The sequence below is a fragment of the Ctenopharyngodon idella genome, chromosome 1 (genome assembly GCF_019924925.1).
Source record: "Ctenopharyngodon idella isolate HZGC_01 chromosome 1, HZGC01, whole genome shotgun sequence".
NCBI classification, from domain to species: domain Eukaryota; kingdom Metazoa; phylum Chordata; class Actinopteri; order Cypriniformes; family Xenocyprididae; genus Ctenopharyngodon; species Ctenopharyngodon idella.
This window is the reverse complement of record NC_067220.1, coordinates 32,412,018-32,432,445: the sequence shown is the minus strand read 5'-3', so window position 1 is coordinate 32,432,445 and position 20,428 is coordinate 32,412,018. Positions and strand designations below refer to the sequence as shown.

General features: G+C 36.7%; 1 long non-coding RNA gene across 1 annotated transcript; it reads right to left on the bottom strand.

The window, feature by feature from the left end:
* Positions 1–2,639: 2,639 nt before the first annotated feature.
* On the bottom strand, positions 2,640–19,848 carry LOC127514855 (uncharacterized). Its single transcript, XR_007930724.1, has 3 exons — positions 19,752–19,848; positions 8,238–8,333; positions 2,640–3,561 (listed from the first exon to the last, which is right to left on the bottom strand). It is a non-coding gene; the product is annotated as an uncharacterized LOC127514855 (long non-coding RNA).
* Between the last annotated feature and the right edge of the window lie 580 nt (positions 19,849–20,428).

The following is a 20,428-nucleotide window of genomic DNA, read 5'->3' as shown; positions in this document are numbered from 1 at the left end:
GCTGCTGTTATTTTTTTGTTCTGTGGCATGCATACATCACTGAATGGTTTTCCATGGAATTAATGATATTTCTTAACAGTATAATTGTTTTTTTGTTTTTTTTGTTTTTTCTGAGCACCATTTAGTCACTACTGTTCATTCCTCCTGGGATCTGATAATGCAGAGATCCTTTTAACAACAACAAAAAAATCTTCATTTAAGATATAATGGCTATATGGCATTGCAATTTTCACTTTTTTGGTTTGTCATATGAGTGATATAGACATGATTATATAAGTTATATAAGAATAAGGAGTTGATAATACTAAGCTCTTGAACACTGAGATCATGAGGCTCTTGAAACGTAATTGGACCAGCACACCTTCATATACTGTGAGGAATTGCACAATATCAGCCCATTGTGGATGGTTCACTGTTATAGTGATAACTTGGGATAGTTCACCCCAAAGATGAATTTCTTTCATCATTTAGTCATGTTGTTCTGTGGCACATGAAAGAAAAGTCGTTCAGTTTTAGAGTGACATGAAGGAAAGTATAAAATTACTGAATTATTGGGGTGAACTATTCTTTCGCTTGAATAAACTATTTTTGCTGAATGCTTATTAAAGGAATCAAGCTGATTAGATGGTATTAGATTAGGGTGTCTTGAATTACACATTCACTTATGGAAGTGTATAACATCACGCAGACATCACTGAGAAAGTCATTCATACAGCACCATAAGCAGAGCTGTAAATGCAGCTGTAAAAAAGCAAACAAAAAAAAACCATTTGTTCACAGGCAGTTGAGATTTGAATGATTTTGAACCTTTAAATGATTTTAATGTCAAACATTAGAGGATTAAAAAGACATATCTTAATTTCTTTTTCAATAAGCATAAAGCACTAATTTTCTTCAAAGCAGCCTTTCAGCTCTTGAAGTGGTCCTTGTTTCAAGCGTCCTTGCATGTGCTGCGTGTTTTATAAAAATAAGAACCAATGCCGCTTCCAAAATGTATTTGCAGAGGTCATTCATTAATATGTGCTCAATGAAATGCGGTGTGATGTTTCTTGTGTGCTAATTGTTTATATAAAAAAATGTAGTGCACAAATTTTTAGTGCACTCTTGTCTTTTGACATAAGACAGATATCTAATCACTTAGAGCAATGAAGTATTTTCTAAAAGAACATTAACACTGAAGACAATGTATGGAAAATACTGCTTAACTTTCCGATCTTCCTTAAATTTCAAATTTTAAACTTCAAAATGCTGAGCATGAACACTTTTTGTGTACAACGTTATTGCATTTGTAGTGTGTTTGGGATTGTTATGTTGGAAAATACACATTTGATCTCCAAACAAGCCCCCCATGGCTACGTTCGGTTCAGCAGGATTCCCAAGTCTTGGTCCATTTTCAAAGTGCCAGCAACTTTGTAGATCCTTCCAACACCAGCTGCAGACATGCGTCCCCAATACCATTATGTTTCCCTTGCTGTGCTTAATGGTGCCACACATGCATTTTGTATTAAAACATCTCCTACGAGGCTAGCATACCTGACACCATCCAATGCTAGGTTGTTAAATTTTGACTTGTTGGACTGCAGAACGAGGCTCTAATCTTCCATACTCCAATCCTTAAGTTCTTTGGCAAATGTATGTGTTTTTGCAGTTGACAAAACTAGATTTCTGTACTGTTACACAACCTCTCAATCCAGCCTCTTGTAGCCATTGACTTAAAGCTCATGGTGATTTGAAATAATTCTTCGGACATTGTGACCATTCACATCCACATGAGCAATATCCTAAACCAACTGACCAGATTTAATCATTTTACGATATTTGGTTGCATAGGACAGCTCCATCCATTTGGCCATTTTCACTAAAATCCATTTAATCAGAGGTGTAAAGTACTTGAGTAAATGTAATTAGTTACTGTACTTAAGTATCTTTTTGGCTACTTTGTAGTTGTACTGAGTATCAAAGATATTGGCAACTTTTACTCTCTACTTCACTACATTTTTGAGCAAGTAAATGTACTTTTTACTCCACTATATTTGCGATGAGTTGCTGATCGCAGATGTTTTATTTATTAGATGAGGAAATGACTGCAGCTGGTGATGAGGCTCAAACCAGCACATACAGTAGACTTTGACTATTTAATTTTACTTAACTTTGTTTTATTTATCCGCTATATTGACAAGACCGTTTTGAAGGATATTGGTTTACTTATGGCCTTTCTGTGCACTTGAGCTGTTGACGTTTAAAAGATTGTTGTCGACCTTGATTTACTGCAATACTGAGGTGTTCAGTTTTATTTTGATTTTAGAAAATAAACTTGATTTCTCATCTTACAAATCAATTGTTTCTTATTTTCACTGGCATGTCTCTCAGGATTAGTGCATATCTGAGCCTACATTCAGCATGAGTAAAATACTTAAGTACTGTTAAAATCAGATACTCTAAGACTTTTACTCAAGTCGTATTGGAATTGGTTACTTGTAACTTGTAGTGGAGTCATTATTGATGTAAGGTATCAGTACTTTTACTCAAGTATGGTTTTCAGGTACTCTTAACTTCTTATTATTAAATTTAATAATACAGCTAATACCTGCCACATAGTGATTTATTGAATTATAGGCTGGGAATAATGAGTGCAAGCTTAGTATGACACAATTCATTATGTTTCACTACATCAAGACAAATGATACAATTGAAACAAGTGTTTTACACTTTAGGCACAACTTCACAACATGCATACAATATATTTAATAAATGTTTAATTAAAAGTTTGAATAAAGTGCGAAGAACCAATTTTTCTAGGTCGGACATCACTTTTGGCCACTACAGTTTATATTTGCAGAAGGATGTTATGATGTCTAAAATATCATGATTGTTGGTGAACTATCCCTGACTACATCAGACATAATTGCAGCTTTTGTGACAATATTTTTATGTAGCTCATTCTATAACTTTGCCTGGCTGTTCATATTTTCATCTCTGAGTTTGATGATGTATTACAGCATTACACCCACCTGATGGGAGTGTTGTCATTGCTGAAACAGAATAGACCCACTGAATTTATACTAAAAAAAAAACCCCCCAAAAACCTCTCTGATATACAGTATGTTGTTAATGGTAAAGGTCACAAACACCTCAAAGTTTAAATTAAAAAGACATGAGTTGGTTGATATATGCAAATTACACAATGCGGGGAGGTGATCAGACCTGCATCATTCTGGGTGGATGTCGTTTTTCTCTTTGATGATTTGATTTGGGTGATGGGTCTAGAGGTGCTACTAAAAATAATTCTTCTAATGGTCTTTTGCAGGAAAGGAAGGTATTCTGTGTGAGCAGCAAAGGGGGTTATAAAATGCATCAAAGAAAGTTTACAGCAAGCAGATGAAAACCTGTTCATGTGTCAGATGGTGTAGCTGATGGAGTGCTGCAGCATAGTCTGTTTGAGAACCAAGTGCAATCATTCTCTGGAACACAGCGCACTGACAGCCAGCCAGCCAGACAGCACTGTCTAAGAGAAGACAGACCAAAGCACAGCAGCCCTCCTCAAAGGTGAAGTACTGATACCTAAAGAAATGACACAGGTAACACATCAAACTGATCACAAGATCTTAGTTTTACTCTGTTACAATACAAATTGTGGGAGGATATAGTAACACTTTAACTTGACTTTACAGACAGTGGCACTCTGAAATCTGACAGAAAATTATAGGGAGAATATATAGTCTGCATATAAGCACCATAACATGTTAGATTATGCAAAACTCAAATGATAATATAATATAATATAATATAATATAATATGGCTAACATGTATGGTTAGTTAGCTGTTTTAAGTTCTGCATCTCATCCTCATGGACTGCACCAGATTTGCCCATTCTTGCTGTGAGATGTTACTTCACTCTTCCACTAAGACACTTGCATCTCAAACACGTCTGGAAACACATATGGTTACACGTGGTTTGGCACTGCAAGGATGATCAGCCATCCTTAGGTGACTTACATAGCAGTTTATTGCTCACATCTGGAGTCATCTTGCCTCCTGCAGCAGTTCTATGGCACGTTCATACAGGTGATCAGAGATCAGCTGCTCTACAGGTGCGAGTGCAAAAATTGTTTTTGGTTCATTGAACATGAAAAACTGTTTAAACACTTTCTAATAAAATCCAATTATTTGCATTTTACAAAATCTATATGCCGTGTGCAGAATTATTAGGCAAGTTTATTTTCTGATCATATTTTTTTCCAGGCACGTTTTACCAATTCTAAACCACATCAATCTTAATAACTACTATTAATTTTGTATTTAATCATTTATAAGTGATATGTAATTGTTCATGAAGACTGGGGAATGAAAAACGCCTTATAGGTGTGCATAATTATTAGGCAGGTTTTCTTTTACAGGCAAAATGAGCCAAAAAAAAGATTTAACTCAGACTGAAAAGTCAAAAATTACTAAATGCTCATGAGAAGGATGCAATACTAATGAAATACTAGAAACTGCAGTTAAGGCATGACCAATGGACAGCAAAAGCTGAAGTGTTGTAAAAAAAAAAATTTAAATGCTGTTTGAAGAATTTATCTTCCAGAATCTGGCAGTAAGTTTTGGAAGATCATTTTTATTCCATATCTGCAAGATTTGGACTTTTCAGGATAGGAGATGGAGTAAATATGAACTCCCACACCTTACTGCCAGATTCTGGAAGATAAATAGTTCAAACAGTGTGTACAAGAGGATGTGGTGCTGGTCCTTCAAGAGTCACTCTCAATCTGTCTGTCTATAAAGCCTATAAAAAAACAGTCTTCTTGTACTTTACAACACTTCAGCTTGTGATTCTTATTAAGTGGGGGTCATATTTCAGGATTCTTTACCTAACCTAAGTCTCTGAGATCCTTGCACATCTGAGACTCCAGATAGGTTGCAGTTCTGGAAAATGCTGGCGCTGGAAACTAAAGTGTTCCTGATGGTTTTTTTGCAGTAAAAAAAGTGTCTTTTCTTCTCCAGCTGTTTTTGTCTGACACTGCAATGAGCATTTCACTGTCCAATGGTCATGCCTTAACTGCAACTTTCTAGTATTGCATTAGTATTGCATCCTTCTCATGAGCATTTAATCATTTTTGACTTTTCATTCTGAGTTAAATCTCTTTTTTGGCTCATTTTATCTGTAAAAGAGAACCTGCCTAATACTTATGCACACCTCGATATAAGGCATTTTTCATTTCCAGCCTTCATGAACAATTATATATCACTTATAAATGATTAAATACAAAATTAATAGTAGTTATTAAGATTGATGTGGTTTAGAATTGGTCAAATGTGCCTGGAAAAAAAATATCAGAAAGTCAACTTGCCTAATAATTCTGCACACGGTGTATACGGTAAGCACAAAGAAATAGAACAGTGAATGTAATTCTAATTCTAGTCGGGAGATAATCATTTTGAACTATTTGCAAATATTTGCATTAAAATATGCGCACACATACTTTTATATACCAGGTTCTAAGTCAGAACTCTGGCTCAGTATTGGCCGACGCTGTTCACATGAGCACCACGACGCATGCGTGTGATGCTGACACAGGAGTCGGCCAATACTGAGCCAGAGTTCTGACGTAGAACCCAGAAGAGCTGCACTGTGTGTACAATGTCAACAGCGTAGGAGACTAACAGGGAAGAGAAGAAATTGTTGAATAAAATTATTATTTTTGTTTGTTTTTTGCACAAAAAAGGTATTCTCGTCGCTTCATAATATTAAGGTAGTCACATGGACTATTTTAACGATGTGTTTACTACCTTTCTGGGCTTTAAAAGTGGTAATTAAATTGCTGTCTATGGAGGGGTCGGAGAGCTCTCAGATTTCACCCAAAATATCTTAATTTGTGTTCTGAAGATGAACGAAGGTCATACGGGTTTGGAACGACATGAGGGTAATTAATGACAGAATTTTTATTTTTGGGTGAACTAACCCTTTAACACCCTCATTGCTAAGAAATGTAGCGATTCGGTAGAAAAACTTTTTTATAATAAAAGTCACGGCCACATTGATAAGTTTCTGTTCTCCTGAATGTTTATGTGTGTGTGTGCAGTGTGATCTCCGTTCTCTGTGTGCAAGTGGTGTGTGTGTGCTTCAGTGAAAACAGAGCATTCATTTAGGACGGTAATTAAACTGACTTGAAACTACCTGTGCATTAAACGGTTTTAATGCACAACTTCCAGCCAATCAGAATCGAGTATTCAGACAGGCCATGGTATACACACAAACACACAAAGCAGACCTTGCAACAACTAAATAAAAAAAGAATGCAAAAAAAGAAATAGAATAACCGTGTTAAAAAAAACAACAACTTCCAAGTAAATACTTCATGAAAACCTATTTTTATAGACATTTTTATCTAATTTTGATCACACTAAAGAATATTTAAAGCTCTGTCATACTGGTGATGACCTGTTATAGACTCAAGTCATTCCAAAAATATTTGATTGAATTCAGGTTGGGTGTCTGGGAAGGTGTTTAAAAGACATACGCCTTTCAGCTTTGTGCTAATGTCATATGGTCATTTTTTTTAGCTTATGTTTTCAGTGCTGTAGGTTTTAAATGCTTTGTCAGTCTTTATTTGAAGAAAGAGCTAGACAACCTACTTTAGGAACAAAACAAAGCTGGTGTGAAAAGTCTCATGATTTCTGTAAAATGTTTCTTATTTTAAAATACATTTTTTTTTTTTTTAACAAAAATTAATTGTGTATGGCCCACCTAAAGTCCTAAACAATTTCATTGCTCTTTACTCTACTCTTTCTCATCCAATGGTTGTATTTTGTAGACATTCAAAAAGTCAGTGAGTGACATATCTAGTGTTGTACTTTCAGCAGTACACAATGTCCTGTCACTTAGTGTAAGAGGAATTATGTAAAGAGATAAAAGTGTGGCGGAAGATAGAGGCATGCTGACAGAAAGATGTATAGAATTATATCAATGTCAGATAGAATGCATCTGAAGGACTAAGCAAATTGAATATGTCAGTTTAAACCAACTACTTATCTATATGATTATAATCAACATCTTTATCATCTATATTATGTCAGAAATCAGAGGGAAACCTCTGTAAGAGCAGGTAAGGGACCAATTCTATTAATCACGTAGGCTAGTTTATCTTTGTGAGAAACACTAGGCTATATGGTGGTTGTCACCATCTGAATTTTTAAATGATTGTTAGATTTCAACAGTTTGTGGTTGTTTGGTTTGTTTCTTTGGCATCAGCCCTGTGTGTGCATGTGTATATATAAATATAAGCACAGTTTGAAATGCACTGAGTGAAGTACATCTCTCCTTATGTAGCAACTTAATGACCTAAAAGCCAAAGATTCCTGTAAGCTTCATCTTCAAACTAGAAACAAGGTTTGACACTTCGAAAAACAAAAGTGCTCCATGCCAGTAAAGAGGCTGTTCAGTGTGAAGGCAAAAATTTTCAGACCAGAGAAATGCAATCTGTCCAATATGCTTTTTGGCAAATCATGCTCAGCAAGTGTAACAACGACAGGTGATGTGGGTGTTGAATAAACCGAAAACCTATCTTTTACTTTCTAGCAAATTTTGACATTATCCCACTCTGACATCTACTTCTTACACTTCAATATGTCTGGTAACAGTAATTTGAGTGTTTGAAGATAAATAAAATCAATATATTTAGTATGAAAACTTAAATTACTGACAAATAATAGAGCAGCTGGTTTGCCATTGGTACTTTGTCTGATTTAGCTCAGGTTTAATACAGTATAGAGAAAAGGCCTTACATGGGCCTGCAAGGAGCTCCCTCCCTGCTTCTCTCCATTTCATCCTTGGTAAGGCAAAGCTTTGTAAGTGTAGATAAACACAGTTAGAGGAAGGCGGCTGCATTAAAAACTCTTGGCTGCCAAGTGAAAAGACACTTTGATCAGAAATGTAAAGGATGCCTTCTTAAAGAAATTAGTAAGAAGTGGAATGAACTAAGAACATGTTTTATTTCATTTGGCACATTGTATCCATTAAACCCCCACCCCAACCCCAAATCTGGGGTGTGTTTCCCGAAGCCAACTATGGTCGCAAGTTCAGTCGTCACCAATACAATTCAACTGAACTTGCGACCATAGTGGGCTAACGATGCTTTTGTGAAACGCACCCCTGATCTATTGCATGAATTGATGTGCAGCTAGCTAATGAAATGACCTGAATGCAGTACATTTTAAATGAACCGCAACAGACTCCACTTACCTTTAAGTTTGCTGCAGCATATGGAATGTGACACAGAGAGCTCCATTTGATATCCATCAAACTTTCCATATGGATCCAGATGGGAAGAAAAATAAACTGGGGAAAAAAAAAAAAAAAAACAGGGAAGAGGGATACAGGTGAAAAGGTGTTTAACACATTTTTTTTGCATCTAGTTTGGATGTCCCACATTGTTAATGTTCTGATCATGTTTAATTACTGATCCATACAGCCATGTGTTCAATTTAGTACTGAACTGCTTTCATAAACCAATATTTTTGGGTGTGCTACATTTACTGCTTAAGTGTATTGTAAATTAGAGCATTATAGGAAACCATTCATAAAATTAAAATACATGGAATACCACATATTTTGTATGTATTATTGCATGTTTTATAATATTTGTACAAATGGTACTCTGTCTGTGACTTGTGCATTTATTTTGATCAACAGATGCCGCTGCTCACTATAGCAGCCACTGAAAACGTAAGGCACATAATAACAAACATAATCTTCCTAATACATCTAACCTTACATAAATTACTTTCACACTGCCAGTGGCTGCTTTTCGCTATTTTCCACTCAAATGAACAGAGAAAACATGTAGAGTGAGTTCATACTGCGTGGTTTGCATCTGCATGGCTGATTCACACACCTTAATTTCATATCGGATTAGGAGCACACACACAGGATGCATTTTGGTCCAAAAAGATATATGAAGCCCAATGAAATGGAACAGGGGTCTCCATGCGCATTTTGAAATGTAAATATTGGTACCTTCCAATGAGTAATTAATAAGAATTAATATTCATGAGTCAAGCCTTCACCTAAGTACCATAAACTACAGCATACAGATTATTGTTATAAATGTGAGGTAGTTTATGTGCTCTGTGTGGTATAGTTTTAACACTTTATAATATCATTAAAGGGTTAGTTCACCCAAAAAATGAAAAAAGATGTCATGAATTACTCACCCTCATGTCATTTCAAACCCGTAAGGCTTTCTTTCATCTTCCAAACACAAATGAAGACATGAAATCTTAGAGATTGACAGTAGAAACTGACTCCATTGACAGTCATCTACCATCTACCATTTTGTCGCTTCAAATAGTTCACAAAAAGATCATAAAACAATAGAGCATTTTAGTCCAAATTTTCTGAAGAGACTTGATCACTTTATATATGAACAGATTAAATTTAGATTAATTTTATTCACATATTGATCAGTGAACATAAACAGAAGCTCAACCCTACTTGCTTGACGCACAAGAACAAACATTGGTTCTTGCGGAAGCTCAAACATGCTGCGTAAAACACGAATGAACCTCACTGGTTCTCACAAGTCAAGTAAGCATGATTTACTCTTTATAAACTTTTGAAGCGTCAAAGTTGCGTGTACTGTCAATGGAGGGACAAGATAAAGATATCTTCATTTGTGTTTTAAAGATGAACAAAAGTTGTACAGGTTTGGTACGAGATAAGTTGAGTAAATAATGACAGAATTTTAATTTATGGGTGACATTTGCATAATTTCCAATTTTTTTAATGTGTATATAACAGTATATTGCGACACTGCTAATTAATACAATAACATTATTTCATTTTTTAAATGTCGACAATCATTTTTTAAATCATGACACTCATAGATGGGTGCTTTTTTTGTGTGGCTGAGAGTTGAAAACTGTAACTTTGGATAAAATGCAGCGCTCGTTACTGTCACTTAGGGTTGGGCCGATAGACGATGCCATCGTCCATCACCGATGGCTTACACGTAATTTTTTTCCAAAGATGGTTTCTGTCATTTTAGGCAGTTTTTATCATGCTGATGTTAGTTAAAGTGTTCGTTCTTTAAATAAGTTAGTTTTTAGTTAGTTTTTTGATGCTATAAAAACGTGGGTTTTTACGTCATGATTGACAGCTTCTCTGAGCGAAGTAGTCACTGAAGCACCAAGGGACATTTTTCTGGATCTTCGGGAGGAGATTGGAGCTTTAACTTTAATTTCTACATTTCCAGAACTGTTTATTTCACACCGACATAATGAGTTGTTGACGGCTTCACTTACTACAATGGAAGAGAGTGAAGGTCCTCCATCTTTTTTTACAGTCTATGGTCGACACGTGTTACTTGGATATTTTGTGTCATGCATATGGCTAAAAATTCTCTTTTGCATTTATACAACATACTGGAGCCAAACCTGAGAAGGGAGTCTAGAAGATTACACAGCGTTCCTGGACATGTAATTTACGTAGTTATAGGCGGGGATTATGCTAATTGTGAAGGAGCGTGCATGTGTGCCCATTTACGAATGATTGGTGTTCATTAACGTACATTTAACTATCAAATCTGAGGTTTACGAAGTTTTTGTGAATCCGGAGGAGAGTTTTTGGAAAGGTCTGTTTTGCTCGCTATTGACTCCAAATTTACTCACATATATACAGTGGGTACGGAAAGTATTTAGACCCCCTTAAATTTTTCACTCTTTGTTATATTGCAGCCATTTGCTAAAATCATTTAAGTTCATTTTTTTTTCCTCATTAATGTACACACAGCACCCTATATTGAGAGAAAAACACAGAATTGTTGACATTTTTGCAGATTTATTAAAAAAGAAAAACTGAAATATCACATGGTCCTAAGTATTCAGACCCTTTGCTGTGACACTCATATATTTAACTCAGGTGCTGTCCATTTCTTCTGATCATCCTTGAGATGGTTCTACACCTTCATTTGAGTCCAGCTGTGTTTGATTATCCTGATTGGACTTGATTAGGAAAGCCACACACCTGTCTATATAAGACCTTACAGCTCACAGTGCATGTCAGAGCAAATGAGAATCATGAGGTCAAAGGAACTGCCTGAAGAGCTCAGAGACAGAATTGTGGCAAGGCACAGATCTGGCCAAGGTTACAAAAAAAATTCTGCTGCACTTAAGGTTCCTAAGAGCACAGTGGCCTCCATAATCCTTAAATGGATGATGTTTGGGACGACCAGAACCCTTCCTAGAGCTGGCCGTCCGTCCAAACTGAGCTATCGGGGGAGAAGAGCCTTGGTGAGAGAGGTAAAGAAGAACCCAAAGATCACTGTGGCTGAGCTCCAGAGATGCAGTCGGGAGATGGGAGAAAGTTGTAGAAAGTCAACCATCACTGCAGCCCTCCACCAGTCGGGGCTTTATGGCAGAGTGGCCCGACGGAAGCCTCTCCTCAGTGCAAGACACATGAAAGCCCGCATGGAGGACTCCAAGATGGTGAGAAATAAGATTCTCTGGTCTGATGAGACCAAGATAGAACTTTTGGCCTTAATTCTAAGCGGTATGTGTGGAGAAAACCAGGCACTGCTCATCACCTGTCCAATACAGTCCCAACAGTGAAGCATGGTGGTGGCAGCATCATGCTGTGGGGGTGTTTTTCAGCTGCAGGGACAGGACGACTGGTTGCAATCGAGGAAAAGATGAATGCGGCCAAGTACAGGGATATCCTGGACGAAAACCTTCTCCAGAGTGCTCAGGACCTCTGTGACTGTTCTTGAATGGCCCAGCCAGAGCCCTGACTTAAACCCAATTGAGCATCTCTGGAGAGACCTAAAAATGGCTGTCCACCAACGTTTACCATCCAACCTGACAGAACTGGAGAGGATCTGCAAGGAGGAATGGCAGAGGATCCCTAAATCCAGGTGTGAAAAACTTGTTGCATCTTTCCCAAAAAGACTCATGGCTGTATTAGATCAAAAGGGTGCTTCTACTAAATACTGAGCAAAGGGTCTGAACACTTAGGACCATGTGATATTTCATTTTTTCTTTTTTAATAAATCTGCAAAAATGTCAACAATTCTGTGTTTTTCTGTCAATATGGGGTGCTGTGTGTACATTAATGAGGAAAAAAAAATGAACTTAAATGATTTTAGCAAATGGCTGCAATATAACAAAGAGTGAAAAATTTAAGGGGGTCTGAATACTTTCTGTACCCACTGTACATATTTTCAGGAATGAGAGCAACTGCTTTATGTTTCTCTTGTTTTCAGCTAACAAAAGTTGCATGTTTTGTCCTTTATAAACCAAGTAGAGTCACTCTTAAGTGTTTTTAGTGGATGTCTAATGTCTTATGTGCCCACTTAGAGGAACAATATTAATGTTAAATGTCTTTATATCATGAATACTGTATCTTAACCTAATCACTACCTGGCACCTAAAGCCTATGATCTTATTAAAATTCAGAAAGTGTTGAGGGGGTTGTCTAATGAATTATGCTCACGTGATGCAGTATTTGGCTAGTCAGAATATACAGTTTTCTTTATGGATTATTATGGCCTTGATAGATTCAGTTTGAAGCTCTGAAAGTGAAAATGTTGGTTGCATATTTTTAGCCCTACTTGCATTTAATTCTGCATGCTCAGTTCTCACATTAGCCATCTCTCATTAACCATTTCAATCGTATCCGACTCTTGGTGATTCTATGGCCATCTCTTGCCATACACAAGGACTGTTTTTGGACCGTATTACATATAAATACATGCAAATAGCTATCCTTCTTTTTAGTTTCATAATAAAGTGCCATCTATCATATTAAGTATCCAGCCATCTACAGGTTAGTGCCACTTTTAAATTCCCAAAATGGGAAAGACAGAATATTTATGTATAACTCTAAAAACATGTCTTTCTGGAGACTTAGTGCAGAAAGATATTATATCCCACCAGCTTTTGTGTTTTGGGAGGTGTCATCTATAAAGAAAACTTTTGTCTGACTCAAAGTTGGATCAGCTGTTTTTAGAGAACAATGTGAAAGAGAACTCGATACCAAGGCATTGCTCAATCAAAAAGGGCTGATGGCAGTTTGTGACTGTGCAAGCATAGTTCAGCTTAACCTGTCTGTGCTTTAAAAGAAACATTTTAATCCCTGTCACAAAAAGCCAAAGCTGTCACAAAAAACGTTTCACATTGGCTTCCATCCAGATTTCAGAAGACAGGCTGCAAAGTCAACAAGGTCTGATTGCTACGATTAATTAATTATGATCTCCAAATCTGTGCATCTTTATTGACTCATTCAACTGGAGGAGGGTGTTGGACTAGTGACAGAATAAAGTGACAAAGAACATTTAGTTGCAGCTATTAAAAAAGTTTTATTGTGCAATGCAAGTGCTCTTTTTATAGACTTGATCAATTAATCTATTCTGATTATACTTTTATAATCGAAAAAAGTTTCCCACTTTGAAAGCAGATGAGAAACTTTCTCATCCTGTCTCATGAGTTAGTATTACTACTAAAAGTAGTTACCAGCAACGGGTTATTGTTAACAAAATTATGGCGCACTAGCTGGCAGCAGGAAGTGTGGCACACACAAATGACTTTAACATAATCCTCTTGTAACACTGTCACAAAAGAAACATGTTTTATCTGCTCTATATATTATAATGGTTTTATGCATATTAGAGTTTTAATAGGTTTACATGTTGTCTTAGTAGGGAGTAGGTGAGTAAATTATCATGAAATTTTCATTCTGAAGTGAACTAATCCTTTAAAAACTGTTCATAGTATGGTGCAAATGGACTCCACACTTTTAACAGCCTAAGTTTTTCTAGTTTTATTGTGTTTTAAGCTTCATGTGAAATTGTGAATTAGGGCTGTCATGATATCAGATTTTTCACTACATGATTATCGTGGCCAAAAGAATTCCTGATAACGATATCGCAATGTCTATATGAAAAATAATGCTATCAGTGAAATTCATCTTTATTTTCCCCCATTTTTTTGAAGAATCACACCATTGCATACAGAAGGAACAATTACACATGACAACCAGTTTGAAATAACATCCTTCTGTGAACTGATGTGGCTTCTTATCACAGGATGAGGCAGAAATTATATTATTTTATATATTATTCTACAGTGATATAAGCTATGTCAATTGGCATTGCATTATAAATATACATTAGCCTGGTGAAAATACCTGAGATGGCTTGAAGAACACAGATAAACCATATACTGTTGCAATGCTGTGTTAATTCTCTTCATGTTTAATCCGTCAAAATGTCTCTAAGCTACAGCGATAGCTGGATGTCTTTGTCCATATTACAGATTTCCTGGAACGTCATGGCCTGGTTTCACAGATAGGGCTTAGCCAAAGCCAGGATTAGGCCTTAGTTCAATTTGGATATTAAGTAGTTTTTATAAACGAACACTAGAAAAAAACATTACTGGTGTACATCTTGAGACAAAACAATGGCACTGACATATTTTAAGATGTGTCAGTGCAAGTTACTTTCAGTTAAAAGATCTCAAACATGCATTTTAGTCTGAGACTAGCTTAAGCCTTGTCTGTGAAACCGGGGGCATAAGTTTTATTTATTATTCCTATGAGTCTCACTTGTGGACTTTCTGTGCAAGGGCGCCCTCTGGCATTGAGTATGAATGAAACATAAATTACATGTTTAAATCTGTAATGCTCATATTGCCCTGTTTTGGGTAAAAAATAGAAAAAAAAAAAATACTGCTCTCTAAAGATATTTGAATTAAACATGATAATCAAGTTTTTTTTTTTTTTTTTTATCCAAATGCAAACACGTTTGGACTAAAAGCCCCGAGGGGTGTAAATATAATAAAACACAGAAAGGCGTCAGCAGTTAACCGGTTAATAACATTTCCGTTTGCAGAATCCAAAAAACTTCCACACTTGCAAGCAAACTTTCTTGGAGTGCTTGTCTTGTCTGTCATATCCGGCAACATGCTTTTACGCAGCAGTAGCAACTAGGTGCTGTGTCTGCTTGTGTTTTATGACAGGTGGCAACCAGCGTGACAGGTACCACCACCTACTGTACTTTGGGATGTACTTTAGGATGTCAACCAGATACTGGCGCTGGATTATTTACGTGTCATATTATCATATGTGTACCATTCATTTTAAATATTACGGTTATCACCAATACCGGTATATTGCGACACTCCTAATTAACACGATAACGATATTTCAATTTTAAATATCACAATTATCATTAATACTGGTATATCATGACACCCCTAATGTGAATATTGTAAATTCGCTTCATTTTTTCACTTTGCTGTTGTTCGTCTCTTTTTTTTTTTTAAACACTCACCCCTCAACAGTTTAACCTGACTCCATTTTTAACTCCTGTAACTCAACTGATTATGCTGATTGTTACACTCTTATATTTACTAGCTTATATTTACTGCAGCTATGTTTACTTTTGATATCCAATATCAGTAAGCTAATATTTTGTTATGACCCGACACAGCAACTTTACTTGCATTCACAAAATAAATCAGCAATTTAGCTGTATAGGCTGTACAATGTTTGTCTGTCACACACTCAAGGAACAGCCTGAGCTGGATGTTAAGTTAAAACTGCTTTGAGAGTATAATGGAGCCCCAGTGATGAGAGCAAACAGACACACAGCACCTGTAAGGCATTTTATCACATGGCCTTGATTTCAGCACTTCAAACCTTCTCATAAATGGCAAACAAAAGAGATGTGGTTGGCCTTAAAGACATGCAGCAGAAGTGACTGGAAAACCCATTACAACCAGTCAGGGTTTTTTTTTGACAAACCTTCCCATATCCTTCAAGTGTGCTTTGTGTCTTCTGTTCGGCAGCTGCAGCTGCTGGAAACACGACCACATTTGAGATGTGGGGCCTTTTGGATGGCGTCCCACTCCTACTCTGATTGAGAGCACTATGCCACTGCGAGCCTCAAACACTGTTATGGAAACACATCTGGACTGGTGCTCTCAAAACAGCAAAGGGGCAGCAAAGCTATTTCTCTGCAGTAAGGAATGTGCCTTTGCCCATGAAATTAGTGACCGTCTTCTGGCCCAAACTCTTTAGGCGAGGGGTGTCCAAAGTCCGGACCGCTGGCCAATTATGGCCCGGGGATGTATTTCAAATAGCCCGCAGCTTGTCTATTAAAATATTTTATATATGGCCTGCAATGCATAATTTACAAATCATGCATTTTCACAATGTCAGCACAAGGCGACAGCACTAGATTTTAGGTCAGTTGTAGCTGTAAACCGTGAGTTACAACAATTTGATAACTGATAAGCGCTGATATTTTTGTTGCATTTGTTGCATACCTTAAACGTGCCAAAAGGGGAAGTGTACTCACTTAAAACACACAACACATGGACCATTTATCAGCTCTGCCCAAAAGACAGTGCAGCGCGAGCTCTGCACAAATGCGTTTACATGCTGACTGGTCTCGATCACGTGACCACTAAACAGCGCAGTGAAATCCAGTGAGAAGAGTTCAAGTTTGTCGCAGAGGTGTCCAATATAAACCACAAATGTCTTAAGTGATTTAAACTAGTTAAAGCCAGATGAAACGGAGCTGACATTCTTAACCACATTGACGTGGAAAACAGGAGGAACATTGTACCACAACGATCCAGTTAGAAAGAAAATCGGTAAAGACTTATACGTTTGCACCAATCATTTTGTGCTGGACTGCTTCACAAATGAGGGTATTTTCAATTCTGGGTTTTCACAAAGGTTGATTCTGAAACATGTAAGGCTGAACACTGCTATTGACAGTTTCTGATATTTTCAGTCCGTGAGATTTTCCTGTTTTGTTGTTGCCAGTATGCCGGAGCATGAGCTCTTGAAGCCCCGCCCACTTTTTGAAGGGGGGGCCGGGAGCACCAGCTTATTTGCATTTAAAGGGACACAAAAATGGCACGTTTTTGCTCACCCTCAAAAAGTGGCAATTTTAACATGTTATGAAAAATAATCTGTGGGGTGTTTTTGTAAAACTTCACATACACACTTTGGGGACATCAGAGAATTATTTTACATCTTGTAAAAAGGCCAGGCCACAATATGTCCCCTTTAAATGAGTAATAGAATATAGACCTTATGTAGGGTCCGTGTACTTTTGTGTCCATTCCTTTTTCGTTTTTATAACCACGTCGAGAAAAACAAAAAACGAACGGTTGTTGAATTATTAAATGCTATGTTGAATACCAAAATTTAAATTAAAACCGAATACACAAATTTCATGCGTAGAAAATAAATATTGACTTCTTTTCAGATTTTTGTTTATGACGTTTTGCATCTTTATAAACAAAAATTAAAAATGGACAGATTAAAGTCAAAGAAATGTCAATTTACAAGTTTTCTTTTGTAAAATTATTGTTTCTCCCACACTTTCGAGAGCCATGTCTCTGAAACATGACAATACTTGACTTGATTTTCAAGCCATTCTCACTCACGAGGGGTCCGATACTGCCACATGTCCAAGAGAATGCTATAGCATACTGGCGGCAAACACGCCCAGCGAAGCGGGACATTCTAAGTGCTTAACATGAAAAATGCTTAATGTGGCTTAATGTACTACTAAGACAGTGATATTGGAGGAGCAAATTCAGTACACACCTTATAAATAAAGCATAGGCTATGTACAGACAAGTAGATGAAACCACACATATGAACGCAATTAATTACATTAAGCATTTTCCTAGAAAATAAAATAGCCTACCATTATAACGCTTAATGCATTAAGACACTGATTTTAAAGACCAATAAAGCTTTAGACAAGCAGGTCAGGCATGAAGGCAATGCGCTTCCACATTCAGCTTTTTCCACTTATAGAAAACCGTTAGAAACGCTTAACATAAAAATATTGTCCTTCCACTTTGTTTACATTGCCGTTGTCTTAGCAGTAGATGCTGTTGATGACAAGAAAATGTGCGAGAAAATAGTCTCTCCCTGGTTGTTGTTTTAGTAGGATTAAGCCACGTAAATCGCTAATGTCCCAGCGACGCGACCATAATGCATTGCTTTCAATGAGAATTGAGAAACATTTCATGTCAAACCTCCACTGAGGCAAGGAGCATGGTAATTTTGTCTTCATGAAAATTACATATTATTGGGTATAATTTTGTCATCATGACATATGTTGGGGTATTTTCAATTTGAACAGCAGGACATCAGCGTAGGCTAGTCTAAAGCAAATCCTAATCCTAAACAATTTCTCGATATAAAGCAATATAAAACACCTAACAGCCAGACAAAAAAGTCACAGTAATTTAGATGCCGTTTGGCCTTTATTCATATAAAACAGAGTGAAAAGCAAAGGGACGGGATCGAGATCATACAAGCGGGAACTCTGATGTGTTGGAACGCTAAACAAGAGCTATAAGGTTTAGAAATGGTCATGCTTAGGTAAAAATATAAATGTAAAAAAATAATAATTTAATGAATTAGAATTAATCAGTTAATCAATATCATCTTTTTTAGGCGTTTTGGTGCGAGTCATTCTATTAACACCAGAGGAAAAGGCACTAGAGGGCGTTTGACGCAAAAAAAAAAAAAACACTAGAAATTAAATGTAGCATTTTTACATATTAAAAAAACAAGTTGTATATAATTTATATTATTTTTTAATAAATAATAATCTTGCATAAGGAAAATTAGCTTGTATCTGCTAATTCTATTCATCAGTGTTAAAATAAAAAAGGAAGAAACCGCATTGTTCATATTTCATTTCATATTTCATTAGTTCACTTCAGAATTAAAATTTCCAGATAATTTACTCGCCCCCATGTCATCCAAGATGTTTGTCTTTCTTTCTTCAGTCGAAAAGAAATTAAGGTTTCTAAGGAAAACATTCCAGGAGTTTTCTCCATATAGTGGACTTTAACAGCTACCAATGGGTTGAAGGTCCAAATTGCCATTTAGTCTGGAGCCCTGTGTGTGTGTGCGTGTGTGTGTGTGTGTGTGTGTGTGTGTATTTGAATTGTATGGTTTTACATATTAGGACATAAAAAATCATTTGGTCTTAAGCAGGTTTTAAAGGGGACCTATTATGGCTATTTTTACAAGATGTAATTTAAGTCTCAGGTGTCCCCAGAATGTGTCTGTGAAGTTTCAGCTTAAAATACCTCACAGATCATTTATAAATCCATGTTGTAAATACCCATTTCTGACTACAGTCAAGAACAGGCTGTTTTCGTGCATGTACCTTTAAATGCAAATGAGCTGTTGTGCCCCGCCCCCTCTCTACGATCACAGTTCTCTGCCAAATATAAACAAGACATCTGCTTGGTTTTGATTATCATCTATAGCACGATCACTCTCACGGATAGCATAGTTCTTCTTTCATCAATAAAGTTTATTATTTTCACGCGTTTTAAAGCTATATCAGTTAAAACTTATAATGGATCGTTTTCTGAGCGCACTTATCTGAAGCACACACACACACACACACACACAGACAGCTGGCTGTCAGACGTCAAGTCTCGTGAGTAACTTCTCTTTCACATTTTATGTTTTGTTTAAACTGTCAAATACACACAAGGTTCTCTCAAAAACACACACAGTTCACATAAACACAGTCAGGTATGTCTGTGAACGTAAATAGCAGGCAACATTACAGAAATCGTATGTACGTATTAGATCTGTGGCGCATTCCCTTCAAAAATAAAACTAAAACGTTCAGCGGCTCAGATGTAGGTAAATGAAGACTGTTATGTTCACTCTTACATCCAACAACAAAACATCTCAATTACTTACCAGACATTGTTGTCGCTACAGCTGCTCGAGCACGGAGAAAATGGCGGACAGCATACAGCTGGCGGAGGGCGAAAACTATGGTAATGCAGGACTGTCAGTCAGCAGTCGTGGGCGGGGCCTGTGGCTAATGTGAAGTCACATTAGCACCATGGCTGGAAACAGGTCGTTAGGAGACACTGCTTATCTTACCGATTTATGGGGATTAAAAAAAAAGGAGCAGGTGGATTTTTATCACTATAGGGTGGTTGTGTACACACACTGCCAATACACATTTATGTCCAAACACTATGCAAAAGTGAATTTTGCATAATAGGTCTCCTTTAAAATTAGGTTAATACAACCTCAGATGAACAACAACACATGACATTTTACATATGTCATTATTTATTTAACAAAAATTAAGCCAAAAAAGAGAAGCCATGTGTGACAAACTAAGTACACTGCACCCCATGATGTAATAGCTTGTAGAACTACCTTTAGCAGCAATAAATTGAAGTAATAATTTTCTATATGACTCTTGCATTGTTCTGGAGGAATTTTGGCCCACTATTCTTTACAATGTTGCTTCAGTTCATTGAGGTCTGTGGGCATCTGTTTATGCACAGCTCTCTTAAGATCCTGCCACAGCATTTCAATCAGGTTGAGGTCTGGACTTTGACTGGGCCAGTGCAACACAT